Raw genomic sequence first — 19,878 nt, forward strand, 5'->3', positions numbered from 1 at the left:
ATATATATATATATATATATATATATTCATAAAGGAAAGGCCATGTGAGGACACACTGAGAAGGTGACCATTTACAAGCCAAGAAGAGAGCCTCACCAGACCAATTCTGGCAGCACCTTGATCTTGGACTTGCAGACTCTAGAACTGTAAGAAAATAAATGTCTATTGTTTAAGCCACCCAGTCTGTGGTACTTTGTCATGGCAGCCTGAGCAGACTAAGATAGTTTATAAGGTTAAATGACATGTTCAAAATGAGGCAGCTAACCAGTGACAGAGCAGGGACTCATCACTCATTGCCCAATATCTAGTAAGCACCTACTAAGCGTAAGGAGACTTATAGAAGAGGTGTTAATCAAAGAATCACACCGATACAAAAAAATTACAAGTATGATAAGTGGTACCCCAGGGAAATGTATGTGCTACAAGCTATAAATAAGATGAGCTGACTTATTCAGGGTGCTCAAAGGAAACACAATTGAACTGAGATTTGTACATAAAGACGAGTTTACTAAGTGCAGGAAGAAGGGAATGAACTTGCAGAGAGACAACATGTGCAAAGACCCTGTGGTAGCAGAAGGCACACGGTGTTCAAGAAAATGAGAGGAGGCCAATGTGACTAGATCAGAAAGAGGTGGGAAGTAACCAGCGGCTGAAGAGGCAAGACTTGGTCAGACTTCTTGTGGCCTCGCCAGCCATTTTAAGTAACCGGGTCTTTATTTTAAGAGCATTATGAAGCATTGAAGGGCTTTCAACATGAAAATGGCTTTTAAGGTTTCTAATTAGAAAGGATTACTCTGGCTGCAATGTGGAAAACAGACTGGAGAAAATCAATGGCGCTGCAGGAAGGCTAGTTTAGAGACTGTTGCCCTACACAAAATGAGAGAACTCTTGTCGCTTGAACCACACAGGTTGCTTTGAAGACATAGAGAAGGAAATGGTTGTGAGAGCTATTTACGAGGTAAAATCATCAGGATTTATGACTGAGGCAGTATGGGGTTGAGAGGAGAATGTCAGGTATGACTTGGTAACCCCTGAACACCTAGTAGGATACATGAGATGAGGGTGACATTTTTGAAGAGGGTATCAGTGCCCTACAGCCAAAGGCCACCAGGAAGGAACACACCTGTGACTGAGAACTGTGTGCACAGACTTGTTGCTTCAAGAGAGAACCACACAATGGGCAGTGGTAGGGCACCTCAGTAAGAGGGTGCCAGAAGGGACATGTCATAGAATTGGGGCTCCTCCTAGATGATACGGGGATCATACAATGAAAGGTAGTTTTGTGCAGTTGGATGCTGTCAGAAAGTGGCAATAATTCTATGACTGGGCAACTTCCTAATTCTTACCTAGAAAGCCATAAGGATGGAGTGAGGCTCCAGCCACGATTGGTAAGCACAGATCAGGCTTATATTTTCCAGGACAGGTGATGTTTGGTCATTTTTGTGGAAGGGTCAATGTTTACATTTTCGTCTGTGTTCAGACAGGATGACAGAATGATCTTGCTCGTGTCCTGTCTGAGTGTCCTTGCCTGATCTTACTGTTCTCTGAAAGTGTTTATGTCCAACAGAGAAACCGCACAGCCTAGCTCTAAATGACCGGAAGCACCTAGAAACAACCAATCCAAATGACAGGGCCCGGTGAGTTCATGGTTTCAGGGCTGTTTTCCTCTTTCTCAATCCTCCCCCCCGCCCCCATTTTGGCCAACTACCGATAAAGCTGGGCTGCAGGATATTTATCTAGGATATTCAGATTGTCACCATTGCTGAGCTTTCGTTGCTTACGAGATAGAAGAGATTACAGAATGTGGTCTGTGGTGGGACTAGGTTTTGTCACTGCTGTTCTCTTTGTTGCAGGACAAGTTGCTTAACATCTGACAAAATAATGGCTACACAGTAACATTTATAACTCTGGACAGGATACATCAGCCAACTGCAACACAAGTAATTACCAGAAACACAAACACAAATGGTTACTAGTTCTTAATAGACCCTGAAGACAAGGATCTAGATTACCAAACCCAGGCCTTGACAATATGTCCCAAATTCTACCTGTCTTCTTGAGATCTAAATGGTCTTTTTTTTTTTTTAATGCATTATAGACTTTTATTAGGTGCAGCAAAAGTATTTGTTACAGCATAAATTTCCCCTTGGCTAGCTAAGAAGAAATGAAGGGCTATGTGATTATCCAGGAAAATATTAGCTAACGAATTTAACTTTAAACTGATCTGTTTTGTTTCCAGGGCAGAAGTTGTATCATTTTCTGATAGCTGATAGGGTCAGAGATAAGTTCCAGACCACCTTTTCTACTTGTATTATCCCTGCTCTGGAAATTACAGCTTGTATAGCAATGCAAGAGGAGAGAGTCAGTTCTCACTCTTGGGAGTTCCCCCAAGTAGCCTGTACTTGCCTCTTTGGGGAAGTCTCTGGGTCTTCTTTTCTGGGAGTCTCACAAATCCACGGCCTGGCAGTGCCTTTCCTCTGGCTGAGGAGGGTGAGTACAGGAAGAGAACTGGCAGTGACATGAAGAGTGGGCCGCGACCCTCTCGTTAGAGAAGGGCTGACTGAAGCTGTTTCAGTTCGGGGTGAATTTTGCTAAAATTATCCCCTTTGAAATTAAATATTCGAGTTTAATGTTTCAAACCTGTGGTTGATTGCTCAAGCTCGGGCTGTGATGACAGTTGGTGTTGTTCAAGAGGCTGAAAATGCCAGCTCTTGGGAAAATGACAGTTCTCAGAGAAATAATCAGGTTCTCTGCACATTTCTCTTCAACAGGAAGATTATCACTGAGTTCCCAAAATTACCTTTTCCCTTAGTCCTGAAGGTCCTTCAGACTAACTCAAGATCCTGTGACAAAGCGGGGAAAGCATTTCACTTTAACTTCCTGTTATTGTCCATTTATCCTTTCACTAGCCATCTCATCACAAAGGTGATTTTGCTTGAAAATAAATTCCTTCTGTGTGGTTTGAATATTTCTTTTCTGAAAAGCAGAGGGTTGGGTTAGATGACCTTCCAATGTCCCTTTGTACCCTTGGAATTCTGTGATTCTAGAATTCCTGCTCTGGAAATAGTCAAAAATAAATAATAATATGGCATTTCTGCCACCTATGAATTTAATCAATTCTTTGGTAATAACACAGCAAGAAGGTGATGGTGAAAATGTAAATGCTGCTGCTGATAATAGTAATGGTGAAAAATTCTACTTTGATTGGGGGACTATAGGTATAAAAAATCATTTAAATTCCATTTCCAAAGAACCTGATAAACTTTGATTCCTCTTACTGAAAGCTGGAAATGAAAAATCACAAATTCACAGAGGAAGCAGAGATGGGTATGTGTCAATAGTTGTAAAATAGGGATTATATTCAGGATCGAAGATAATGTATTTGAAACCAATTAAAGGACCAATAATTTCTGACCTCAGAAAAGTCTCGTTTTATCCTCACCAACCTAGAAAATGTTGGTAGGAACCTAAGTGTTCAGAAACATAAATGGTTCAGAATCCATTTCCTTTAGGATAAGGTGAGCATGACTCCCTCCAAATACAATGGCTACATCCACATAACTAAGTTGATAATTACACATGGGACCATATGGATATATTTACAATTGGTATAATGAACAGCTCCTGTTACTGATATTAAAAGTGAGATGATCTCGGCACACGATAAGCAAGTACAAGGATAGACCTATGTAGCTAAATGATGGAAATAAATTTAATAATAAAAACCCACCAGCAGAAGCAACTGCTCATCTGAATTTCAAGGAAACTCTTCCTGACATCTGCTGTTGTTAGCATTTTTTATCGACATAGTTGTCTGCTTTCTTCCAAAGCCCAGTGCTGCTAAGCTCTTCATACAGAATAAGCTACTAGGCAGGAGAACAGAGTAGTTGGAGAGATGGGAGTGAATGCAAAAGGCTCTTCACAATCTCCAGACCCACTGAGCTATCTTTACCAGCAGGGCCAACACCAGCAGTATAAGAATCAAGCTGGACTTCTCCAGGTAAACTTTCATTTTGGAAGTGAAGGACAAAAAGGGATCAAAGAGATGGTGACTTGGGTGGGCTCAGAGATCACAAGGGCCATCGGGCAGAACTGCTTGGCCATGCCAGTATCCCATTGTCTCCCTATCTACCTCCCAGGACCATGCAACGTGAAACCTAGAGGCAATCAGCTTTAAAGACTGGGACAGAGAGAATCTGCCCCGAATTAGAACACATGCATGAAGGTATTGTCAGCACATATCCTTGAACCATTTATACTTGTCCCAAAGCCTGGGACAGTGTTAAATGTCATTAGAGAGGAAACAGAACTCTCATAAATGGAGAATCAGACATTGATGGTGGAGTTGGTGGTGGTGGTAGAGGCTTATTTTGGCATTTCTCTATCAATAAAAGAGGTTAAGAGACAAGATACTTAAATGATTATGAATCCAGGTGGGTCCCACCCAAAAAGCTTAGGGCAGAGAAAGTAGAATTAAGGAGAATATGAGCAAGTTCCCTACCATTCCTCAGAGAGCTGATATGTTTGGATTATATTCCCTGGTAAAGAGAAAAGGAAATCTCACCTTGGGTTAAGCTCAGTGCCCAAGGGAGCTGCAGCGTGGCCAGATCTGCCAGAGAAAGAAAACGCAGGCCAACAGAGGGGCTTGGACCTTTGCCAGGGTAGATGATTTGGACCCCTGTGGAGACACTCCAAGAACTCCCTGTGAAAAACAGAACTCCTAATAGTGGACCTCAACACACAACTTTCAAACTAGAGAAGACCCAGTGGACCACCTACTGTCCTCATTCTAGAACTTTTAAGAGCCAAAGAAAGGAGGAAGCATTGGCTATAACTAGACATAAATTCTAGGCTTTAGGGAAGAAAGGTGGTTTCTAAAACTTCAGAGGAAAAAGTAGGTATGACTCCTTGGCAACATTAAAAAGCTAAAATGGCTAAAAGAGGAAAGAAGTTTCACAGAAAAGAATTCTACCTGAACAATCATAAATGTCTTAGTCCTTTTGGGCTGCTGTACCAAAGTACCAGAGACTGGGTGGCTTATACACAACAGAAATTTGTTTTTCACAATTCTGGAGGCTGGAAGTTAGTGATTGGAGTGCCAGCAGGGTCTGGTTCTGCTGAGAACCCTCTTCCAATTTGCAGATGGCCAACTTCTTGTTGTACCCTCATACATCAGAGAGAGTGTGAGCTGGCTCTCTAGCCTCTTGTTGTAAGGGTACTAATTCCCTTCATGAGGACTCCTCCCCTGGGACCTAATCACCTCTCAAAGGCTCTATCTCCAAATCACATGGGGGATTAGATTTCAGCATACAGATTCTAGGGGGACAGAAACATTCAAAACATTCAGTCAACAACAAATGACATTGATCAAGAAGCAAAAAGGGAAATGTCTTAAAAACAAGCAAACAAAACAGCTACGCAGAGAGCCCTCTAAGGAACTCAGATTTCAAAAGAAATACCGGAAATATGAAAGGAAGCACATATAATCAAGGCATCCAAAGCAGTCATAATGATCCTAGGGAAAACAGCCTAGACTGCATGGAGGCTTAAGAAGACAGTGCAAGAGCACAGCAAGGGGGCTTTGAACTGGGTTCAGGGCAGGAAGAATGAGGAATGGAAGAGCCAACTGCCTGGGGGCAAATGGTGTCATGTTGAAAGCTAATAGAGAAAATCAGAACAAGTCTACATTGCGTTCTCTATCGAAGAAAGTGATCTTCAAATTGGGAAAGCTAGAACAAATATGGTTGGTAGGAAACTGAAACCCAAGGTAGACAAGCAGACCATAAGAAAATACAAAGCCATTCAAATGAGTTCAAGTCCGTAGGTCCAGGTGAATGACATCCTATTCCACAGAGGTAAATGTGGGGTACGGAGCAGCTGCAAGAGTGCTGGAGATTTGGGGGGGAGGGGTTAGAGAACAGGACTATGTTCTGATTTTTAAAAATAGGACATGGGAGCATTAGAGAAAGGTGAAAAGAATCAAGACCTGGCAATATATTTTAATAAATATGTAGACTTTTACTGGGACCAGCATTTCCATATAATAAGGATCTCTTTAAAACAAATAGATATCCTAAATATCTTTAAGTAGTGATCTAAAATGAAGTAAAAATTAGTAAAATTAATTGTAAATGAACATATTTCAGCATCTAAACCAAGTTTTCTAAACTTTTTTAAACACTGAGAACTATTCACCTTATTGTCCAAGTTAGAATGACTAATAATTAAAATGAAAACCATAATTAACACAGATGATACTGTATTTTTCCAAAGTAAAGAAATATATTTGACCTAATATTTTTATGGATCGCTTTTGAAGTCACAAAATAAACTTTACTGGGCAAAAATTTTATTTAAAAATCTCAGAAAAAAAACAGACATGACGAAAAGATAGACATTATATATAAATAATGTTAAAATAGTGTCACTGGTATAAAAATATAACACCATCATTTGAATGTACCAAAGTATTAAAAAGCAAAAGGGTTCTCAAAATACAGAAGTTTTTATTTTTCAAATGAAAAATCAAGATCATGAGATAGCGGCAACTATGGCTAATGTGTAACAGACAGTAAAATGCCATGAAGGAAATGACCAGAACTATGTCCTAACATGGTGCTGACATAGGACATAGGTGGCTTTCAAAAATGCAAGGGACATAACTAATTAACTTACCACTTCCTTCAAATAAAAGTGAGAATCTTGGGAGAATCCAAGCCCCTTAGCAGACACATCTTAGAGCAGTTAATGAAGTGCTTTGTATTTCATAGAGAACTATTTCAACAGTGAAAATGATGGGGGAATCAGAGGCAGATTCCATTGTGACACTCGGTAGTAGACATTTTCCCAAATAGCTGCTACAAGTCTGAGACCCTCAAGACACTGAAGTCGCCCAGCTGGATGGCTATCTGAACTCCCATTTCACCAAACATGAAATGCTCCCCATTCTGTTGAGTGCTCCCCATTCTGGGTGGAGAACTTCAATTAGTTTCATAGAGTCTAACTCAACATGGGTATCAACTGCCCTTGGAAAGGCACCACCCCACAGAGCTGGCCCACTAGGTTTCATCTGGAAACTAGCCAGTTCATAGACTCCCTTTGGAGGTTTTCCTATTTTGCACCACGGTACCACATAAGTAATCTCAAACTCTTGTTTATCAATGAGAGCCAAGTTTAGAAGGAGAAGTTATTCTTGGCATTCCTTATTTTTAGCCAAGCCTTTCTGAATTTCAGTTCGATAAGCAAAACTATCCTATTTCCAAATATGAAACCCTTGATTCATTCTGCCTTCAGATTCTGCACTCCAGAATCCAACCAATTTGGAGTGAGCTGTCCAAAGATAAATGTCTTTCTTAAGTGTTTTCTAGAAACACATTTATCTTTGAGTAAGTATGAAATTGATAGAATATTTCATCATATTGTCCATAGCAAAAGAGGAACACATCTGAGGGGAGAGCGGCTGCTTGGCCAGACCCCTCCAAAGACAAGCACAGCTGGGCTTCAAGTGCCAAGAAGGGCAACCAGTGGATGGATGGTCTCTCTGGGACTCCAGTTTTTATGGCTGCCCTACTGGAAACCAAGATCTGGCCGATTTCTACAAGAGTAAATATCTTTTAATATTTAAAAGATAATTGCTCCTAAGATAAGTATCAAACATAATTAATAACATAATTACTTGTGCCAACATGATCTTCTAAAACAAGCTTTACCAAACTAATCTTGTTTCTGTGTTGAGAAGTTATCAAGAAAAGTCAACATTTTCTTGGGTCGAGACTCCAAGAAGTCATTGTTGTGGAGTCTCTATGGATAATATGGATAAACATGGAGTGAATGACAGTTAAAGAAAGAAGACGTTTCTTAATTAGTTGAATGAGTGGATATATATGCTGTTGATGAACTCCATTCTGTCTACCTGGAAAGTAGTGTACGGTGATGGGAAGGTGCTCTTTTTGTCAAAACCGTATATTTGCACATTTTGTATGACTCATGGACACACAAGAATTGGAGACATGCTTTTTTGATACAACTTCTTTGAAGATATTTTGACAGCCCTGTAAAACAATTCAATTTTAAGGAATCTTTCTAAAGTGTCAATTAACACAACTACATACACACTTCCTTCTGGATCTTCATCCCATTTGTCAGTGAATTTCAGAGGTGCAGGCAGGTCAAACTCAGGGATGGGATGAGGCCCTGAGATGCTCATTGTTGGCATTGCTAGGAAATGAAACAAGATGTTTTTACATTCTGATGCACCCACTTCGATTTGACCAAATGGGAGCAGTCACATCAAAATCTTTTTCCAGACCGAATTTGCATACGTTCATCTGCATTGCAGGTTTTTGGAACTCTATAGCAGTAAGGACAGAGCTCTTTAGCACACCAGGCGTTTACTTTCCAGGGTGGCAGTAATTCGTTGTGCTTCTAATACTTGTGAGGACAGAAAAATAGAGGCATCGCTGGTATGCTAGCTTGAGAGTCAATATTTGATAGATCTCCACCAAGTCAAATAGTGTCTTCTTGCTTACAGGGAATACAGGTAAAGACTGCATATGATTCCAGATTCTTTAGTTGTAAGCAATAGAAACAGACCCTGGCTAACCGAAGTAGAAAAGGACTTTAAATGAAGGATACTGGGTAGTGCTTGCAATAGCGGAAAAGATAACCAGGTCTTAGGAAAGCCCAGAATCAGGGTAGCTCCAGGGATGCTAGCAGAGAACCCACATGCTGCTTCTGTAGGGTGGTGCCATCAACAGCCTCAGCTGCACTGCCATCTGTCCCTCAGCATCTCTGCCCAAGTTTCAAAGCTTGTCTCCTGTGCCTTCCCCCTGTGATCAGGGATATTGGGGTCATGTGACTGACAGCCCAGCCACATGAATGGAAGAGGGTAATTTCCCCAAGGGAAAAAGAAGGGACTGTTACCAGAAGAAAGGGACAATATACTTGGAAAGAAAGACAAAAAAACTGATCCACTAAAGACTTGAACTTCAGTCAAATGCTCATTTTTAAAATTGCAGGTTTGGCCTCACCCACTTCACATAAATAAGGGGTTTAGTTGACAGCAAACTCAACAAGAGTGCCAACACAGCTTACTGGGCCCATACCAGTAAGACTGCGCCCCTTCAGAGGTTCCAGCACCAGCCGCTCAACACTCCTTTGCAGTACTGGCACTGCCATGGGACCTTCGCCATAGTCCCTCTTCTGCCCTGGGTGGCCCTCCCCTGTGAATCTGGGCTCTGGGACACTTCCTTTCATTCATTCTCCAGCCCTAGGAATAGTAGCTGCGTCCTGTAGTTTCTAATGTCTGGGTTATCTCACATTTGCCTTTTTGCTCCCTCTGTCCTGCAGCTACGTAAAAAGTGCCTATATTAATTTCCCTCTGTTGGAAATGTTGAGAGTGTTTCTATCTTCCTTTCTGGATCCTGACTGATGCAAATGCTAAAAATCCAGGTGAGGTCCACAGTAGGATGGTGAGGGACTTTCATGCCATGTCATACTTGGAATGTATGTCTTACATAAAGGAAGACCTAGGGAATGTGATAACCAGCTTCAACTCTCTGAAGAGCTTTCATCTGAAAAGGGGATTATACTTATCCTGTGTGGTTCCAGGGGGCAGAACTAGGATTAGTGAGCAGAAGGTTCAAGGAAGCAAATTTCAGCTCAAAATAAGGGACGGTTCCCTAAGCACTTGAACTGCCCATAATGGAATGCACTGGACAACCTTTGTTGGGGGTTAGTCAAGCAGAGGATTGGTTTCCATCCATCAGAGACGCTGGAGAGGTGCCCACCAGGGTGGGCCTCCTGAGGCCCAAAAATCCTCCTACAGACTCTACAGGCTTTAATTGAAGATTTGGGCATTCTCTATTGGCCCTCAAGGATAAATCAAAGGTGCTTAGTGACTTGTAGAAAAACAGGAACAATTATTCTCTAAGGTTTATCTTAGACCCCAGAGTAATTTAAAACAATGACCCTTACTCTAAGGCTGAAGAAATTCAACTTCCCACCATTCTACACCCCGCTGAAAGCTGACACCCTTTAGTAAGTAGGAAGATTTTATTTATTTGCTCCCCTCTCTGCTTCTACTGGGTCCACTATGTGGCCCTGGGATTTATGATCAGAGGCTCTTTGGAGAGGCCAAAGATGACCATGGCCCACAACTAATGGAACCAAAGGATTCTTGTGTTCTGAAGAGGGTTGCTCATCCTTGTGAATCTTGTCTGATGGATCTGAATTTCTGAATCCTTCTGTCACAGGCTGAGGCTTCCCATGAATTCCCAAGAGCCCTGAATTCCCAAGAGATGGGCAGACAGTTATGAAGGAACCAGACATCAAAATCTTAATGAGATCACCTTCCTGTCACATTGAAACTCCCACTACCCTTCCAATTCTTGCTACAGCTGAATTGCGTACATCTGTACAGCCCACCCTTCTAATGTTTGGGGCACATATGATGAGTCTCGAAACAACTATTCTTCATCACCCAGTTTTCCTTTCCTGGAACAAAGCTCCTTCAATTGCACTGTAGCAGTTTTGGGATAGGTGGGGAGAACACCGTTTTCTCTTGAGCCCCGTGAAACCAAATATAGAAACCTCAAATTCTAACCGCTAATATGCTCAGAAAACAGCAACTTCTGGCACACTGAAAGAAGCATTCTCTTATATTTTGCGGTGGGAACATTGGAGGGCAGAGGAAACGCAATGATTTACCTATGGTTACACACCCCAGCTTTCAGCAATCCTACATTACAAGAGGGACACCATGCAATTAAGTGTTTCAGTGCCTCAGCCCAGTTTTCTAGCAAGTGAGGTTTTCAAAGTAAGACATCTGAGACCTGGAGGTTGCATCTTTTGCCAATACAACTGCTTACGGATGATTTTACTTTCCATTCGGCTTCCTCTTAATTTGTCCCATTATTCTTGCCATTGCCTCATATCATGGGGTGATTGCCCAGACAAAGGGAAAATGCCCGAGAAGTGGTGGGCAGAGCCTGGCTTGCATATCAGCAACTGCACAATTCACTGGATACCTGCCATGATCTAGGGACAAGAGGGTGCAAAACACCTTAAAACACATGCACACCTGCCTGCCTAAAAGGCCAACAAGGGCAAAGAATAATTTTGGGTGAACAACATCCTCTTCCTTAAGCCTCCGTACCACCCCCCACCCAAATGAGGGCTCTGTGGCCATGTTCCCTTAATGAAAACCTGTTGGACTGAAGGAGCAAGGCGGAGTGGAGGACAGCTAAAAGGGAAGCCTAGGGCAGGGGTACAGAACACTATGCACGGTGCGGTGGGACGTGAGGAGTGGGGGGCAGGGGGTTGTCCTATGGAGGGGCGCACCTATGGGATCAACTCTCCTGCTACAGGAAACACCTCCTTCCAGCTCAGGAGATTTCAATGCTGATGCTCATCGCATCCTTCTCTCTTTCTTCTCCCTTCATCCCCTCTGACCACCCCTCATATTGTTCTCCTCCCTGTCCCTTTATGTTCCTCAGTCCCCTCTCTGCCCTTGCCCCCCCACACACACATTCTGAGGCAGCCACCTGGGGACCCTGCTATCCAATAATTAGTTAGGGCAGCTGCTCAGCCAAACAAGCTCCAGAGGTCCGCAGCTGGGAGAGCGGAGTCCTGCCTAGAGGAAGGGGAAGCCGGGGAAGCCCACTGAGCCTTCTCAGGTGGCCAGATGACGCCTAATTAGGTCCCCTGCTCTGGAGGCCTCACCAGATGGGCAAACGCCTGGAAGCCTTAGGGAGCCAGCAAGACGCTGTGGGAACTCCCAGCATGTATGTTCCTTTCCAGCTGCCTCTGGGGCTGTGGGGGAGGACAGTTAAAATAGTAATTGGCGCCCGGGGTCAAGGTTGCCTGGCTTTTCCCTGCCAGGAGGGGAGACACTCTGCATCCCAGCAGTGCAGCCCCCAACTCACCCTCTCCACCAGCTGGAGTCTGAGTTGTTGATGCTGTTGATTGAAAATAATTTTTTTTTAGCTATACACCAGAGGAGTTGGCACTAAGAACATTTTTTCTAAATCTAAATAATGCACTCCACGAATACACAAAAAGCAGAATGAAACTAGAAGGGAAGCATGAAGAAAATGCATGAGTTTCCTTCTTTCTGTCTCTCTAGCCTGCAAAACTGAGACACAGACGGTGTCGCAGAGGGAGGGTGGGGCAGTTAATGATTTAATTTTGACAGACTGCTGTTTCTGGGCAAGGGAGAAGTCAGGAGTCAGACAGTGGGGAGGGGCACGCGGCTACCTTAGGGGTCTTCTAATCCACCCGGCCATTACACCGCTCACTGCCCCTCAATATGGCCATATCTCCAAAGAAAAGGGCCATAAAAGGACCTTCTGGCTCTCTTCTCCCCCAACGTTCTGCTATCCGTGAGGAGTTTACTTTTCAGTGACCCCACAAGGTATCAGTGCACATGATGGTAATGAAGGTTACAAACATTGAGGGGGGAAAATATGCAAGGAGCAGAGCTAATCACCCAAATGACCTCTTGCCCTTTCCTTTTCCTGACTTCCCTGATACTCTCTTTGTGTGACAAAGAACATCTTTGCCTTTTGATGAAACGAGTAATATCTGCAGTATTTCAATCCTTGACTCAAATGGCCTCATTATAGAAAAGTAAAGGTAAGGAAAACACAAGGAATCCTTTCTTTCTGTCATCACAGTCCTTGCACCCCCACTTATGAGGCACTGTAAGTGTCCATATAGATTCAGAGAAGCAGCCTACGTATCTCATCTGGTTTCCTTTTTCAAGCTGCTGTTAAGTGAACTCACATCAGAATTGGTTTTACCTTAAAATCTCCCTCCAGCCCAATGGCAATTGTTTTCTGACATGTTTTATGCAGAAAAACTTCCAGAATAAAATGTAATAAGGATGAGGAAACAAACACACAAATCATTTATTATAATATTCCTTATTTACCCTTGTTATTTGTGGGTCCAATTTGTGCATAGGACGGGCTGTGTATGATTACATTTCTGGCCAGCAGAGGACCAGGCTGGCAGCTGAATGTCTGAGCAATCTCAGCTCTGTGTAGTTTCTGGAGTATAACATATTTTCTGCGGACTTTGGCTGATAGAGTGGACATTAATTGTTAATTCTCCTCCAAAGCCATCTGCTACAACGCAGACTCCCTAGAAATCTGGGGAAACAGCGCCATCTAGCAGCCCTCGCTCTAAGTGCATCCAAACTGAGTTGACTGTTGACAGCCGGGTGCAAAAGGGTCCATCATTCCTTTGAGATGGACCACACTGAAAGGATGCTCTCTACGAATTTACCTCAGCTATCAATGAACACAATCGCTTTGCTACAGCTTGGAATCCACTTTGCTTCAGAAAAGCAGCTCAGCTTAATACTCTGGACAGATAAACAAGGTTTCATAAAATTGTGTTAGCATAAAGCATGTCATCCATAAGACACTTTGGAGCTATAGATTTAAAAGATGAGGAAATAGAAGCCCAGCAAGGAAAAGGTATCTATTCAAGGTCACACAGCTAGTTTGTGGTTGAGTCAGGCTTAGCAACCAAACCAATCCCACTGTTCACAGAATGGGAGTGATCCTTTTCCAAAGGCTAGCCAGAGATGAAGGTAGGAGTAAGACAAGAAGTGAGAGCAGCCATCGGTAAGCAAAGGTATAGGTCTCTTTCTGAATCTATATAATGATAACAGGGATATGACCAGGTGTCTATTAAACAAAGGGACAGATTCTGGCCTGTGTCTAGAACATAGGTAGACATAGTGGACAGATCTTTGAGCAGCCCTCCAAAATAACATTAAAATGGCTAGAGCAAAACAAAAACTCATAGACACAGACAATAGTTTAGTGGTTACCAGAGGGTAAGGGGTGTGGGGGGAGGGAGATGAGGGTAAGGGGGATCAAATATATGGTGATGGAAGGAGAACTGACTCTGGGTGGGGAACACACAATGGAATTTATAGATGATGTAATACAGAAATGTACACCTGAAATTATGTAATTTCATTAACAATTGTCACCCCAATAAATTTTTTAAAAATGGCTAGAGCAAATATTTGAGCTATTCTATTCCCCAACCTGACATCTCTGTGCTCTGGCCAGTCAAATTTCTCCCTTAAAGGAGAAATATTGCAGATTTTCATTGTAGAAACAGGGGTTTGAGGGTTTTTTCTCCACCAAATGTCCTCTGGAGTTTGACTTCAAATGTGTCAGACTCTTCCTCTTTCTCAGGGAGGAACATTGTAAAGACTGGGCCTGTCCGAGCTGGAAGGGAACCCAGCGATGCAGTCATCCAATGGAGCTCATCTTGAATGCACATGGGGGAGGTGTTAAAAATAGTGGATAGATCCCCATCCCAGGCCAATTAAAGCAGAGTCGCTAATGTAGCGGCTGGACATCAGTACACAAGTTTCCTGAGAGATTCCAATATGCAGCCAAGGTTCAGAATCTCCGTCTTCTAGCCTGAGCTTTCCTCTTAAACATGAGAAAACCAAGGCTTAGAAAGGCAGACTGGCCCAGAGACACACAGGGAGGTAATGGCGGAACTGGGACCAGTTTTCCCTTCCCTGCCCTTCGCTTCCTGCTGCAGTCCATTACGTCACGCTCACTGTGTCACATGCTAGCTCTCACAAGCAACCCGCCGGATAACCACAGTGGTCAGCCCCTGCAGACACAGCCTCCACAGACACCACCTGTGCGTGGCCCTCTGGGTATGGGCATTGCTCTTAGCACTGAGCAAACTCGGCTCGTAGGAATCTGAAAGAAGAAATGCTAATGGATTCTAACCAATGTGGGGGAACTCCTGCTTGGTGACATGTCTTTTCCAACTATGATTTTTGGAACCGGAGAAATGACCACAGAGTGGGTTTGGGAAGCCCCTGTGGCCACGGTAAGATGGACCCACGCCAAACTCCACCGATCCTCTGATTCGTGGACTATAATAGAACTTTGAGACTCCAGTGTCCACTCATCCCTAAAAGTCTGGTTACATTCCCCCCCCCCCACTCCATGCACAATCACCCTAATTACCAGCCACAGGTCCCTTTAGGGAAAGTTAGGAGAAAGATTTCGTGTGAACTGTTGGCTACGCAGCAGGGTTTCCATAAGCAGGCTTGTCTTGTCCTCCCCTTTGTTCAAGGGGCTCTGGGTCTATGAACTGGTTCAAGTCTGGAAATGTGAGGGGCTGTGCCTTTTCACTAGATCTGGTGAATAAAATCAGCACTAATCAAGTAAACCTTTAGTAGTTTGCCATCTCCTTCTGCCCAAGGAATATCCTGACAGTTAGTCAAAGCAATGCTCTCTGCAGGTCATATTGTGATGATTACTTCAGCTCCACAAGCCCTTACACAAACCATAGCCATCTTGTCTTGGGCAATCAAATACCCCCTCTTGGTTTGGGTTCCATCATCCCCGCTGAAGGCAGGGAGGGCAGCTGTCACTCCTGGCCTCCAGGGAACAGCTCCCACCAAGTTCTTCAAGTATTCTGGGCTCCTCCCCTCCACAAATGCATCGCCCCCCACCTTGGTAGGGGTGGTACTCTGGACCCTCTGGGGGGACCTAGTTAGGAGGTGGGTGAGCCGATCTCGCATGATAAATCCATTCTAGCATTCTCGTCTCCCAAAACCTTTAGACACCTTCCTCTGCCTCGCTGAGGACACGCCAGATAGATCATCCTGTCTCATCTCACTTGTCCTAAGAGTCTGGCCCAGGACTCATTACGTTATTGTCTTCATGACAAAGAAAAACCCTAGTGATTTCCACATCAAAAATGTACATCCAAACCACATCTTACAGGCTGTTTCAAACTTTAAAATAGCTCAAAACTGTTAGAACGCCCCAGGTTTTGCAGAAATCACTGATCCTGAGCCATGAAATGAATAACTGCATGAATACCAAAAGTTTAGAAGAGAAGAAGGATTTGGGCAATCTTAGCATAGGCTTCTCTAGGGTGAGGTCTTCTGTGACCAAAAATATGCCAGGAGGGCATCAGCATGAATAACCCTGGTTGAGTTTCCCTGTTCCAATTCCCAGGAACACCGTTCAATCAGGGATGAAAAAAAAAGGGGTAAAGAATCTTGACCTTGTGGAGCAGAGCTGGTTCCAGGGCTCATACTCTTTTGCCTCTGGTTTGGCAGTGCTGAGAGTAAAACACGGAGTCTTTAGAGGGTGGTGGGTGTTAGTAGCATATATAGGGATTGGCATCAGTGCCCCCACTATACTCAGGGATAACTTTGTCTGCCAGCTTTTTTTTTTTTTTGATTTGGATGTTTTGACCAAAATAACACAGCTGTCAAAGAATTCAATTCAGGAATGCTTTTATGCTCTGAGAATATCATGTGACTCCTTTGTGAAACTCCAGATTGGCATCATGTTTCACTCAGAATAGTGCACAATGTCTTTCCAATGGACACAAGCCCTGATTGGAATCCCCTTCCTTTTCTGGCTCATCCCTATTCTGCTCCTTTGCTCACTGGGGTCCAGACCGATTGGTTTCCCAGCTCCTCTTCAGACATGCTTGGACCCACCCACTGGCCATTCCCTCTGCTGAGCGTGCCCTTCCACCAGCTGGCCTCCTGACCTTTACTCTTCAACCAAAGGTCACCTGAGAGCAACCGTGACAATTCCATTTTATATTGCATCTCCCTTCCCCTTTCTCTGCCTTTTTTGCATACCACATGTCCCCTTCTAATATACTGCACACTCCTTTATTTTGATACTGTCTGTCTCTCCCACTAGAATGAAAACTTCATGAGGGCAGATGTGCACGTTGCTTTTGTTCCTGCTGAAACTCCAACTTCTACAAAGATGCTTGGCATGAGGAAGGTGATCAACATTTTGTGAGGGGATGAATGAGGCTGCTTTGTGCTTGGCTTTGTGGTTGAGCCAATCACAGCTTAATAAATGGGATCCGTGAAAGAGCTAGATCTGGCCAGTTTGCCTGCTTTTCTTCTCTACCAAAGTGGAACAATCTCACAGCGATCAATTTGATTAGTTGGAAATTGCCAGAGCCCGATAAGGCATACAGACACAGCAATTAACATTTCTATAGCATTTCTTTTTTAAAACTTTAAATTAAAAAATACACATGGATGATTAAGGTAAATGTTTCCACTCTACCTAAGTTTACCATATGTCTATAGTTGAAAAAGGAAGTCTTCTCCCACTGATAATGAGTTTCATCATTTTGCTTGAAGAAAGAGATTTCGGGTCAAAGGGAAATCATAATTGTGATTCCTTTTAGACTAGATTAATAAGGACTTTACAAAAACAGCCTGTGTTTAACTCCCCATATGTGCCTTGAGAGGGGAATCCTAAAATACCCAAAGACAAACCAGCATCAGTTCATGACAAGAGGCGGCCACACTGGTCGCCCACTGGCCCCATCTGAATATCATTCCTATTGGCCAAATGAACTTTGGCCAATGAATTGCTTATTTATTACAGTAAATTCTGAATCCAGATAGCTATCTTATATTCCGGAAACTGATTACCAGGTAGATACATTCATCAATTGGGGAATTCCTGGTATAAAACTCATTCTTTTATTTGCCAAAGATTGACTTAGAACCTCATAGGTGTGTCGAATATACCAAGTAAAACACTTGAGACACTCTGGGGGATAGTGGGTGGGGGGCATTAGATATTGGGAGAAAGGAGTTCCAAGAAGGTATCACAAATAATGTGTCCTTTGGACAAGCCCTGAACAAAGTGAGGAGGAGGCCATGCAGATTTTGGAGGGAGAGCATTCCACGGAGAGCTCATGCAAAGGCCCGAGGTGGAAATCAGCTAGACATGTCAGGACACACAGAAGACTCTTTTTGACTTCTCTCCTTTCTCTTCTTGACTAATATCCCAACCCTCATCCTAGCCCAGAAGCCAGCTGCCTATTCTCTGGTAGATACAGGGCCTTCCCAGCCCTCGGTATGAATTAGACATCTCACAGTAACCCTGCCCCCAAAACTTTTGTTGTCAAGGGCTCTAAGACTAGTTCTGTGGATTAAAGAAAACCCCTTTGTCCACCCACAGACAGGAAGCTGCTGATTGCTGGCTTTTTAACCCAGCTTTTCCATTGCATAATAAAGTACAGGTGTTGGCAAGATGCCACCTATCCCCAGGGGGACCCCTTTCCCCACCCACCCCCACACTCCCACAAAGGAATTAGAAATGTGAAAGGTAAGGAAGAGCTGAGCTGCATGCAGGATAGGCTGGCGGGGCGCTCATTCTGGCCCATTTCTCACGGACCTGACACACGTTACCATCAATGAATGAGCTGGACTCCCCACCCCAACCCTCACCCTCTGGGGAGGGCGAGGAGTCAGCAGTGAGGAGGAGGGCTAGCACTCCCACACACACCAAGAGCTAGGCTGGGAATACAGATTAGGAACACACAGTCCGGCCCAGACCCCACTCCCGCAGGCTCACCCCATGCTGGAGCAGGTCACCTTACCCTGCAGGGAAATCACAGTGGGTAGGTAGTTGGCCGTGGGATCCAACAGCTGCTGCAGCCTGAGAGTATTGGAGCTGCAGACAGTACCCAGGCTATAATTTCTGCTGAAATGGGTCCAGGTATATGAATATATTAATGTACTTTCACTATTGTTTTCCATTTGTCTCTGCCCCATTTTCAACAGTTCCCAATTTCATGCTTATAAACAAGACTGGCTATTTATTTGAACAGAAATGGCACACAGAATGAATTTAAAGGATGCTAGAAAGGCAGAGTGGGCCAAAACATCATCGAATTACCCATCACCTCCTCGCTACAGTCTTTTTTATACTATGATGTCATTGTGCCACGTACCGTCTACCCATCATCTCCTTTAACTGCCATGCCAATAACAGGAGGGGCTTCTTAGTGCTCCCATCTTGTGGATCAAAGAACTGAGGCTCAGAATGTAGCGACACCTGCCCGAGCTCACACAGCTCATAAAGAGCCAGAGTTGGACACAGGCGTCGTCCTAGCAACCCTAGGCAAAGACAACTGGAAGAGGAATAACTATATGCTGAATACTTGTGGATCGGTTAAATTTTCTAATTCTTCCTCTTAGAATGAGAAACTAGGTCATCCAGAATCCCATTAAGTTTCTAGTGGAAGGAGCAGCAACAGGGGCAGAAGGAACAGAAAAGGTGCAAACCCAGAAGAGAGGCTGCTGACTTCCTGTATTTGTTTGCCCCAGGCAGCCTGAGCTGGCTTTTCTTCAATGGGGTAAGTGGAGAGATGCATGCATTCGTCAGCATCTTCTGTAGTTCAGTTTCCTGTCTTGCCTGGCAACAGACTAGTCTCGTGTATAAACAAAGTAGCAAGCCACCCAAGCTGTGGGAAAGGAAGGGAACCAACAGGCCTGCCCTTGAAAATCTCCCCACCCTCAGGCCAGAAATTTCCCCTCAATTTATAAATGCAAACAGAGAGGCACAGAGAGTGGCCTCACATGGCCCAGAAGACATCACCACTCAGGGCAGAATCGGAATTGGAAAGAACTGAGCAACTCACCCAGTTGGTTCATCCATCCAGCCATCCATTCACTCATTCATTAGGATGGAAAAGTCCTTGCCCTCTTGGAGCTCATGTTCAAGTGAGGAAGACAGACTATAAACTAATAACATACAATACAATGTAAGGGGATAAAGGAGAATACAAAGGAGTTAGCGGAAGGCCTCCGTGGGTAACTGAGCAGAGACCTGAATAAAGTAGAATATTACTGAAAATGGAGCGCATTTGGATGGGCAACAATAGAAAGGAGGCCAGAAGGCCCAGATCAGACTGACTGAGGAATAGCAGGGCAGAAATTATGTTGAGAGGCAACTGGTGCTAGACCATAAAGCCTAATACGCTAGGGACAGGACTTTGGGGAAAAATTTTAATAGTGATGCAAAGCCCTGGGGTAGCCGAAAA

Source organism: Rhinolophus hipposideros (assembly GCF_964194185.1).
Source record: "Rhinolophus hipposideros genome assembly, chromosome: 17".
NCBI lineage: Eukaryota > Metazoa > Chordata > Mammalia > Chiroptera > Rhinolophidae > Rhinolophus > Rhinolophus hipposideros.